Source organism: Palaemon carinicauda, chromosome 1 (genome assembly GCF_036898095.1).
Source record: "Palaemon carinicauda isolate YSFRI2023 chromosome 1, ASM3689809v2, whole genome shotgun sequence".
Lineage (NCBI taxonomy): Eukaryota > Metazoa > Arthropoda > Malacostraca > Decapoda > Palaemonidae > Palaemon > Palaemon carinicauda.
This window is the reverse complement of record NC_090725.1, coordinates 240,741,996-240,751,995: the sequence shown is the minus strand read 5'-3', so window position 1 is coordinate 240,751,995 and position 10,000 is coordinate 240,741,996. Positions and strand designations below refer to the sequence as shown.

General features: G+C 34.9%; 1 long non-coding RNA gene and 1 other non-coding gene across 2 annotated transcripts in view; one reads left to right on the top strand and one right to left on the bottom strand.

Annotated features, from left to right (window-relative positions):
• Window positions 1-10,000, bottom strand: part of LOC137654583 (uncharacterized) — a 244,028-nt gene that overhangs the window by 35,888 nt on the left and 198,140 nt on the right. The gene's annotated exons all lie outside the window — the stretch shown is intronic.
• Window positions 8,374-8,457, top strand: TRNAL-CAG (transfer RNA leucine (anticodon CAG)). Its single transcript has one exon. It is a non-coding gene; the product is annotated as a tRNA-Leu (tRNA).

Here is a 10,000-nt window from a genome sequence, read left to right as displayed (position 1 = left end):
TCTATCAACGAGTTTGAACTTCATTGACAATATAAAATCTCCGTAATTGATTCCACTCCGAGTGGTTTTGTTACAAGTAACGCCGTTTATCTCTTCTCCCTCGAATGCCCACACGCCAGATAAGAAGAGGGGCACACCAGTCTTCGCTATCATGGAGGAGGAACATGGAAAAAACGATGAAAACGTCGCAAAGGAAATTTTTTTCAGAAAGATAATACGCGTGCGCTGTTGAAGACGTAAGTACTAGTGGAAAGCAAGAGAGAATAAAAGAGAGATCTTTGATCTTGGTTTTCATATTTTAAGCGGGTGACTTGGCAGAGAAGGTGGCTGACCATACGAAGATAGAGATTGATAAGAAAGAAAAGAAGTGAACTCTAGAGATGGCATCGGAGGAGTTTGTCTGGAGTCAACCTTAGATCGTGACTCCTTCCTATTATGCAGACACACGTGCATGGTTTGATAAATATCCATGCAGCCATAGATAAGGGTTATATTCGTTCAAGAATAGACAAAGAACGCACGAGTGGCCACAAACACGAATATATAACACCTTCTGGAGTCAATACTCTGCGGAGGAAAGTACACACACACAAACACACACACACATATATATATATATATATATATATATATATATATATATATATATATATATATACCTATATATATATTTATATATATATATTAACATATAGGTAAACAGTGCATTGTTAAAATCTAAATCTAAGTATACATCCATATCCATATCCCTTTTCTAGTGGGGATACCTTATCGTGATGAGAGGGCTTGTGTATCGCCATAATCAGCAAAGCTGTACAAGTCAAAGCCACCCATATTAGGTTGGTTTGCTACGTGAGCAATGGGACTAAAGTCTCCCACCATCACCAATCCTGAGTGGGTAGCGTGGTGATGAAAATTGGCCAAAACCCAGATACAAATAAAGGTGTCTGAGGTATTTGCCTTGCAGTGGAATAGAAACGGCTGCCTTTGTTGTCATTTTTTGATATATTCATAAGTAAACTGATGCATAGATAAAAAAACGATATATATATATATATATATATATATATATATATATATATATATATATATATATATATATATACACAGTCTAAGACGACCTGACTGCAAAATAAGGTCAGAACTATGAAAAATTTATAACGCATGCAAAAGTAGAGCAAATTGAATGAATGCCAAAATTAAGACTAAGGATTAAACTAAGAAATTCAACCTAATGCAAATGTCTCCTCTGTACAACCTAATTTGCATGATAGACACCAAAACCGGTACAAGTATTTTTTAATTACATGATGATAAAATAGTCTCTTTCTCAGAATAAACTGATCTTCAAAATTCTAGAAAGACTTATAATGTATAACACTTTTTGCAAGTTAAGAAGACTTAGACCGGACATGTTACTTTACAAAGAATTTGAAGTCAAGAATGCCTATTACTTTAAATGGGATGTATGCATTTATAGCAACATTGAAAAGGAAAAGGTCTTAGAGGAACGATCTAAACCTCGAAACCTACCAGCAACCATACTTTGAGTTTGGCTTTGTTTCACTTTCATCCCCTATAATTTAGAGCATGTGTGACGATATGTCAAACAAATGCATCAACTCACAGGGGACAAATATTAATCACCTGTTTTTGAGGTTTAATGCTGTAACCATAGTCGACACCTAGTAACCTAAAGAATCAGAGTGCTGCATTTAACTAATACTTCGCCAAATACAATTTTCGTATATAATACGTCATGAAAATTATACTTTTTCAAATCTCATTTCCATATCACGTTCTATTGTTAGCAATGACAATGTTGCCCCTTTCTTTACCTCACTCAAGATTTTTTTGTAACATTTTCATCTCCCAACCCTTACTGAAGTCTATCAACCCCAAAGCCACAAAAGCGTGCCATCGGCGATCCTCTCCCTACCTCTACCCTCGTGTGCCCCTTCCCCCTGTGACGGTAAATGTACTTTTTTTTTATTTGTATCCTCGACTTCTCTCATCCAAGTTTTACGTCAGAGTCCTTGCAGGCTGAATGGGGCAGGACTTGTTATCAATTCGCACCTGAGCCTTTCCAGTGACGTCAAAAAGGATGCAAGAGTGCATTAGCCATTCTCGCTTTTTAAGATGCTAAAATCACATCAGAACTATAGCTCTTGTATAATGTTCGCCTGACAACACTTTGTTGCCAAATCCAAGTCAAAGGCATCCTAGTGTACTGTATAGAGAGCAGAGTTGGGAGTGCTGAACTGGGTGTTATATATTCATAAGCAGTACAACTAGATTTAAGTATCAGATGGTAGCTTTTCTGCGTGCGTGAACTGATGAAGATATTGTTGATATTCTAATCAAGTAAGATTGTATATGCTCTTAGTGCATGAATGTACGCACCCATAAATACATACATACATAGGTATGTATGTATACACATAGCAGCTTGTGATCCTATAGCATCCCGTTATTTAGTTATGGATAGTACTAAATTTTATGATCTTCATTTACTAACCTTGATAAAGCAGACGAGAAATTATACATAGTTGGTATCCATAACATATATTTGCTCCATAATAGTTTAAAGGTAATGCTTTTAATGTACAATTGTTCTATAAAATAAAAACTCTGGAAACATGGTCTTATGTCTTACGACTTAGTTCAACCAAAGATGAATACATGAAATTAATAACAATAGATTCTATATGAAAAACTAAAAAAAAATTAAACTAAATATTTCAACTGAAATCCTTTCTCCATGCGATGACAACATTGGGTTTCTGTGCAAAATGTCTCGTAAATATTGTCGCTTTAAATCAGGTAGCTAAGACAACATCCTTCATAAAACTAATAAAAAGGCGTGAAACATCATTTCAGTTACATTACGAGAGAATGATTTCAGCAACTCTTCAACTGAAAAGCACATGGCAGACTAACCAGGATAAATTTCTTTAAAGGGATAGTGAACGTCTCACATTGACCCGAGTGCTCTTTCAAATCAGTTTTACCACTAATGCTTACCATTACTCAAATATTTAATATAAAGCCATAAAATAATATCATAAGTAAGCAAAAGTGTTTTTACGTCTTCATAATTTGAAAGAACTACATATTGTACAGGTTCGGATGGTTCCACATTCAGCTGGTAAGAGCTTTAGTTCGTAAGATTTAGATAAAACAATGATAAACGTGTCCTGATTTTCAAGCTGCAAAGTAATAACTGTAATATAACATGACACAGAGAGAGAGAGAGAGAGAGAGAGAGAGAGAGAGAGAGAGAGAGAGAGAGAGAGAGAGAGAGAGAGAGAGAGAGAGCACTTGTACTAATTTGGTGTCCAAGTCAATCATGATCTTCTTAGATACCAAGTCTTACTGATCTTTAATCAGATATGAATCAGAAGGTTGACCTGAGCATTGTAATAATAATCTTAATTAATTTGACAGGCACTGGGTTCCTGAATAAAAAAATATGTACAGTATGACATGCTACAAAATTATAATCTCTTTCCAAGATCAGTTGGAAAGGCAGAATGCTACAAACCATGGGGCTCCTACAGGAAAAGGTCAGTGAGGAAAAGAAATAGAGAAATAAACTAGATATGAAAAGTAATAACAGTTATCTCACCGCCTGTATTCTTGACCAAGAACGGTTAGCATTGACATTTAAACTAAAATTTTAAACATATACGGTAAAATCGTTGCTGCGTTGCAAGTAACAACGTTAAAATAGATCAGTTATATATAAATTCATGTTAACCAGTTCAAAAGTTCCACCGATTCAATCAGTAGACTAAGATCATTCCACAATCTGAACGATGGTGCTAGAAATAAATATTCAGACACACGATAGGAAATTTAATAGACTTTTGCTCAACAAATTACCATGAGAGCAAACAGCTGAAAACAAGATTGGAAAACAATAATTAAACATGGTACAAGAAAAGAATTAAAACATTTCCTCGGGATAGACTGTACCGAAAACCTTAAAAGACTTTCTTAATATCCCAATTTTTTGTGCAAGTGAAGAAAAACACACCGGATATGTTTTTAAAAATAAATCTGCAATCAAGATTCACACCTTAAATTTTAAATAAGTTGTATATAATTAAAAACATTGTCAGAGAAAAAATCTGGATGTTGAGGTGCCAGCGTTCTTGAACTACTTACAATCATACTTTGAGTTTTATTAGGGTTCAAATTCATCCCCTATAATTTGTAATATGCACTAATTTTGGTTAGGGATTCAGCATCCACATGTCTATATTTAGGAGATGGAACTGTTGCAAATAGAGTAGAATCATCTACACATGCAACAAAATTGTTTTCTACGCCAAACCACATATCATGCATAATTATAAAGTACGAAAAGTAATGAGCTGAGAACACTAACCTGAGGAGCACCAGATAAAACATTCCTACAGTTTCTATGGTGCTCATCGACTACTACTATTTGCAATCTATTACTTAAAAATTCAGTAATGAATCTAAAAAGAGCCATCTACTCCCATCTCTTTAAGTTTGGAAACGAGGACCTCATGATAACCTTGGTCAAAGGCAGCATTCAAATAAAGGCCAATTATATAAATGTCCTGACCACAATCAAAATATTTCTGCACTGCATTTGGAATTGTAAGAAGGGCATCACTTGCTATAAGGCTTTTGTGAAAGTCAAGCTGTAAACTAGGGAACAGATGAATACTTTCATATCAACATAGACATTTGGCAAAAAGACGTTAAAAAAACTCAGATAATATGGGAGTAACGAAAACTGTGCACTAATCATCAGGCTAGAGCTACCACAAAATCATTTACCTAATGGAGAATTCTCCAACAAGTGCAAAAAGAACATATTCTTGTTAACTTGAGAAAAATAGCAAACACCTTAGGAGCTAAAAAATCAGTTGCCTTCATATATATATATATATATATATATATATATATATATATGTATGTATATAAAACAAGGAAAAGTACCATTTGGGTCTTCACCTTCATAGGCATCAAAGTCCAATAAATGTGTTTTGATTTCACAGTACCGAAAACCTAAACTGGTTAGCATAGCTTCAGGAAAACTGGAATGAGAAAGATCGAGTTTCTCATTACTCTGCTTACTGTCAAAGACATCAGCCAAAATGGTTGCCTTTTCCTTTAGAGAGTGAGTGACAGCCATCAGGTTTAAGCAAAGGAGAAACAGTTAAGTTTACACCAACTATATTATAGTACACAATTGAAGGTAGCCTATCATTTATATTCCAGGGTTGTGCTAGAAAGGGTTTCTTTTATGGTCAAATGGTACTACTTTCCTGTTAAAGCATAAACACTGTGAGCAACAGTTCTTACCTTAATATAGTTATCCAATCCAAATCTGATCTGTTACCCTTCCAAACATGAAAGGCCTTATGTTTCTCCAAATTAGCATTAACCCAGAGTTTATCCTTCATTCTTCATTTTAACAAACGAGAACGGATACAACTACCAATTATGTTGATCAGATTTTAATTTAAGGGGACAAAAGGCTTAGTCCCTTAATACCATTGTGACCAACTTAAACAAAAGATCAATCAAAATGACATTCCAGTCTGTTTGAGATTTAGTGTATATCTTACAAGAGCATGACACATCGGGGGATGTTGCTTAGACTTAATTACTAACCAAACCAAACCATGATCAAACGTTCTAACTGGAGAACTAACCTTGCTTCTCATAACATCAGGGGAATTAGTGTGTTAGGTTAAAGCAATTATCAGACTTGTGGGTAGCCTCCCTTATGAAGCTGGCTAATGGTTCTCTTGAGGTAGCCTTAAGCTAGCGATTAGGGGTTAATAACCCTCTAACCATCAGTATAGCTATGAGACTCAAAACAGATCATTAGCACCAAACTCCTAACAGATCAAAGATCTACATAAAAATGGGCCTGTCAGAAGGTGAGGACATCAATTCATTAAAACACTACACCTGAACGATATATTCTAGAAAGATATTGACCAAACTCTCAATACTCGAAAAAAGAATGACTTTTCCCATGGCCCAAACGTAAAAATGCCCCCTTTTCTCACCAGACCACCAATATACAAGAATTTCAAACAGTATTATTATCATTATTACTTGCTAAGCTACAACCCTAGTTGGAAAAGCAAGATGCTATAAGGCCAGGGGCCCCAACAGGGAAAATAGCCAAGTGAGGAAAGGAAACAAGCAAAAATAATATATCTTAAGAACAATGCCATTTAAATAAATATTTCCTATATAAACTATGAAAACTTTAACAAAACAAAAGGACGAGAAGCGAGATAGAACAGTGTGCCCAAGTGCACCCTCAAGCAAGAGAACTCTAACCCAAGACAGTGGAAGACCATGGTACAGAGGCTATGGCACTACCCAAGACTAGAGAACAATGGTTTGATTTTGGAGTGTCCTTCTCCTAGAAGAGCTGCTTACCATAGCTAAAGTCTCTTCTACCCTTACAAAGATGAAAGTAGCCACTGGACAATTACAGTGTAGTAGTTAACCCCTTGGGTGAAGAAGAATTGTTTGGTAATCTCAGCGTTGTCAGGTGAATGAAGACATAGGAGAATCTGCAAAGAATAGGCCAGACTATTCGGTGTATGTGTAGGCAAAGGGGAAAGTGAACCGTAACTAGATAGAAGGATCCAATGCAGTACTGTCTGCCAGTCAAAGGACCACATAACTCTATTTCAACGGGTGGCTGATGCCCTGCCCTAGCCAACCTACTACCTATAAGGTGGTACAAAGCCCTCAAAAGAATATTGGGAGTTGAACGGCAGGATAGGATAAGAAATGAAACTAAGAGAGGTTACTCGAGCGCTATATGTGCATGAGATCATGGTGAGGAGTAGGAGATAGTTTGGGCATGCTCAGTAGTGAAGAAAAGGAAAGAATAGGAGGAAGTCATATGGCAATTTGATTTGATGGGAAAGGAGAAGAGAAGCTGGGGAATAAACCATCACTTTTATGTTTTAGTCCGTCATGCTCCTACCCACAGCAAATGATCAGAAGTCTTGGAGGATTAATGGTCTTGAAAATAGTATTTAACACGGTGTAGAGGTTATTATTCACATTCCGTATTTGGAAAATATACTTTAAGTAGCCTTCCTTTTTCCCTAACAACAACTAAATGGATCTCCTTTGGAGATACTCTGTTTAGCTGACTTTAAAGGTCGTGTCACTTATTTTGGTAAGGTACCACGATGTCATGCTGTACATTATCTCCAATTTCATTACTCTTTACTTGGAATTATTCTACGGTTTTCAAAAACACAACCGAAGGTATGTTTGTTGGTTATTTTAATAAATATTTTTACTTCTATAAAATATTTATCTTATATGAGGACTTCTATCCATCTCAAATTTACTCTAAATAGTGTACCCATTATGTATAATTGGAAGCATTTTTACAATAAGGCACTCTTCCCTCGGTTGCCTAATGTGATATATTTTTTAGCATACCGCAATGCAAACTCCTGTGAAGTCTCTGTAGACTTCTGTCAATCTTATTGTTATTCAGAAGTTTGAAAGCAGCAAGAAAGCTACATTAAGTGCCTGAAACTTTTCATTCATGGACATAACATTCTATTCTTTATTTTGTTTTTTCTAAATCTCTATGTACTGTATATACCTTTATCTAGAAAGCCAAAATATAAAGTCTGCATCTCCATTCTATCAAGAAGTACAATCATCTCCATTATAACTTTTGTGGTCTACTTAACATACATAATTATTTTCATCTATGATACTCCACATCTTTCCCCCTTTAATATCAGCAGTTTTACTTAAGAAGATTGTTCAGTTAGTTACTGGAATTCTGGCTTTTTCCAAATGAAGATAATCTTATATCTATAATAATGAGATTATAGGGTACAAATTTTGTCGAAACAATATCCTGATGGCACTGAACAGTGCCATAATTTCTGCGGGATTCAATAATATACCTTTTTTAGTTTGGTCGTTTTCTGTAATGACAAGATGCATCACATAGGGGAGACTAATAAAAACCTCGCTTGTAGAAGTTGCCGGGTAATGTTTAGTTACTTTGAATAAGTTTGCTTAATTTACATTCAACATCCATAGATATAAAGATATTGAGTATACAATTTGTAGAGCAAATACTACAGAAATAGGTGAACTATTATTCCCTAAAATGTGAAATCTAAATTTCATGTACGGAGAAGCCAACTTCACAAATTTTAAAAATCAATACATAAAATGATATGAGAAGCCCTCATACAAAGTTAAGACTAAAACGAAAATTTAGGCAAAGCTGATACGATTTCTCAATAAAGAGGAAAATATAACTATTCTATTTGACATTTGCTATTTTGTTTAACAAAACAATGTTCCCATTCCTCTCACGTCAGGATGGCCGAGCGGTCCAAGGCGCTGCGTTCAGGTCGCAGTCCGGTCTTCCGGGCGTGGGTTCGAATCCCACTCCTGACAAGTATTTTTTTTCTCTCGATAGCATCGGTCGGCCGCAAAAGTGCTGCGGCGCACTGAATCGCAAGTATTGCCTTAAAACTAAACCGAAAAATATATTTACCGACACAATATACCTAAAGATCTCATGATTTAATACCACTACTTTATATTACCAGGATTATTATTACTTGCCAAGCTACAACCCTAGTAGGAAAAGCAGGATGCTATAAGGCCAAGGGCCCCAACAGGGAAAACAACTCAGCGAGGAAAGGAAATAATAACACTACAATAAGAGCATTAAATTAAATCTTTCTCAGATGAACTATAAAAACTTCAAAATAACATGAGGGAGAGAAATAAGACAGAATAGTGTGCCTGAGTGTACCCTCAAGCAAGATAAGATTAAATAAAATCCGCAATGGTTACAATATAAAAGGACTAATTAGCAACATTAGAAGGATTTCTCCAAATAACAATTGGGGAAAATGAAAAAAAAAATAATTTACAGTCTTTACGTTGCTGTTGCTTTTTCATTACATTTTATTTCAAAAAGAACTGATGGAGTACATGAGTTTAAATATTCAAATACAAACAAGTACACATTATAATACACACACACACACACACACACACACACACACACACATATATATATATATATATATATATATATATATAACATTGGAGGTAGGGCTCAAGATAAATAGAAGAAATAGAGATGATGAAAACGGAATATGACAGGGAAGATGAAATATCATCGGAGGGAGGGGGGATTTATGATGTAGAACCATTTAAATATTTAGGAACTAATATCTCTCATACAGGGTCTTTAGAATTGGAGTTTAATGAAAGATTAAATGAAAAAAATCATACAATGGCCAGGTTAAGTAAAATTTGGAAATCAAATCTCCTGAAATTACATATGAAATTCATCCGATATATCAGTTTGGCGAGATCTGTGTTATTATATGGACACTGAAACAATCTCCAACAGATTTAGTAGATTGGAGAACAAAGCTCTCAAAAGAATAATGGGAGTTGAATGGCAGGATAGGATAAGAAATGAAACTAAGAGAGATTACTCGAGTGCCATATGTGCATCAGATTATGATGAGGAGTAGATGGAGATAGTTTGGGCATGCTCTTACCACTCCCCATTAGAGATTAATTCACAAACATTTAATTGGGCACCACATCTTACTAGAAGAGTTGGAAGACCCAGGCCTACATGGATGAGGAGTAAGAAGCGTGAAGTCGGAGATTGTGAATGGAGAAGTATTGAATTCAAAGCCCAAGGTAGAAACGACTCACGAAATATAACCGAGGCCCTTTGCGTCAATCGGTGTAGGAGATGATATATATATATATATATATATATATATATATATATATATATATATATATATATATATGTGTGTGTGTGTGTGTGTGTGTGTACATATATATATATATATATATATATATATATATATATATATAAATTTATATATACGTATATATATATATAAATATTTATATTTATATATATATATACATATACATATATAGTATATATACATAGTAT